The following is a 1998-nucleotide window of genomic DNA, read 5'->3' on the forward strand; positions in this document are numbered from 1 at the left end:
CAGACGTTAAACTAGGAGGTCCCGCCCCTTAAATAACCTAATAGTGTTGATAGTCGCGTTAAACCCATACCATTTCACCATTTTTTAAAAACCCAATGTTCCGTCTGCTCCGTCGAAATCGTTAGATTGTTCAGAGTCATTTTCAAGATATTCGAAAAATTGCAATCGAAAAAAAAAACCTTGACATGTTGTGAAACTCACATTTTTTAAAGTCAGTTTTCTTAAAACTAGGTACTGAGCAGATAGAACTGTGTCATTATTCGAGGGTAGTCACCTGCACTGCGGGGCCAAGGCACACCGACGTATCTGCTAAAATTATTAATTTTTGCTTCTTCGTTTAAATGGACGCCCATACCTATTCTGCATCTTGTGTCAAAGGCAGGAAGACGTATCTGCACTACAAATAGGATATTTCACCATGGCAAACAGACGTAACTGAAGGGCCATGCCCATATTTCCAATGAAAGCGCGACGTAACTCTAAATCATAAAAAGTGCAGATACGTCGCTCTGCCTTGGCACGGCAGTACTGTGGTATCCACTGGGCGAATGACTCCCTTCCTCAGGTCACTAATTGATCTCCATAACCCAGCACTGATGGCCCTGACTTTGAAATGAGCTGATCGCGTTCTGTAGCTAGGACCATTCTTCCCACACCCATATCCACCTGTCCCACTTTTCATTCATGCTCATCCATCATCCCATTCGCCCACCATCTCTGCTGGTCGATGACTCGAGTGATGTTATGACGCTGTATTGTTGTATTGTGAAGGAACGGAGTTGGAGAATCTTTAAAGGTTCGTTTTTTAGCGTGAGTTATTTGAGCTGTCAAGGTTACTGTTTGGTTTGGTCCAGAAGACGGATGCTGAATAATATAGAGGACATATGCTTGGCGTTGCAGCGATAGTGGAGTCAGTGTCCTAGTGATTAGGCTACCGGACTGGTTATCGTGAGGTTGCGGGTTCGGGGGTTCGAGCCGCGGGCCCGACGTTGTGTCCTTGGGAAAGGCACTTTACACGAATTTTCCCCCTCCACCTAGGTGAAAATGGATATCCAGCTATAGACAGAGAAAGATCTTGTCAGTTTGTTAGTGTTTGAGCGCTTAACCAGCTGCTTGCACTGAATGCTTCCCGGAAGCTGAGAGTGTTTCTGAGTGTTCTATGGTCTGCTGGGGTAATAATATAGTGTAAAGCGCATAGAGCTTGCTTTCGGGTGGGGACATGCGCTGTGCAAATGCTATTTATTATTATTATTATTATATACCCACAGACCCACTTGGAGAGCGCATCTACAGTGGGCAGCAAGTCATAATACAGACTTCAACCAGATTTTGCCGAAAATACCAGGGGCTTACATTGCCACCAAAGTGAGCACAGTTCGAGACCATACGTCCGTTTATCACGTGCACCAGAAATTTTAACTCAGGAATGTCCGTGGTGTCGCAGACAAGTCGATAAAATTCATCAAATTTGGCTAAAATACACAGAGGATTTCGGTGCTGCAAGTGGTTGTTTTGCTCCTTTAGAAAGTTTGCAGTACGCATTGGTAACTCAGTAACAAATACAGAGAAACACATTTTGAAACATTCCCTGCTGTCTTTCTTCTTCGGATTTGAAAAAAATAAAGGCTGTCTGTCAAGGTGGTCCTTTACTTATGTTGAAGTCTGTATGAGGCTTCTCGAATGACCAATTCTGAAGCCAAGACAGAAGCCTGCAAACTGCCCACAAACACGAGTGGAAACGAAGCTTCTAGCTAAGTGCTCAAAAGGTGGCAAATTTTTTTTCTGGCAGACTTGGTCTCATAGGCCGTAGCAAAAGCCAGAAGTCACCCTAACCGTTAGGAGGATTTCTGTATTCTGCTGATGCTTGGGTCATTGTCAGAAACTGAAGGACAAACCGTCATTAGTAAGATTATGATTATGATTTTTTTAATTATGATTTTTTTTATTATGATTATGATGATGATGATGATGATGATGAAGATGATGATGATGATGATG

At 43.0% G+C, this 1998-nt stretch overlaps 1 protein-coding gene across 1 annotated transcript in view; it reads left to right on the forward strand.

The window, feature by feature from the left end:
- Positions 1-1998, forward strand: part of LOC101846892 (glutamate receptor ionotropic, NMDA 3A-like) — a 58875-nt gene that overhangs the window by 14160 nt on the left and 42717 nt on the right. The gene's annotated exons all lie outside the window — the stretch shown is intronic.

Source organism: Aplysia californica, unplaced genomic scaffold (assembly GCF_000002075.1).
Source record: "Aplysia californica isolate F4 #8 unplaced genomic scaffold, AplCal3.0 scaffold00348, whole genome shotgun sequence".
In the NCBI taxonomy this organism is placed as follows: domain Eukaryota; kingdom Metazoa; phylum Mollusca; class Gastropoda; order Aplysiida; family Aplysiidae; genus Aplysia; species Aplysia californica.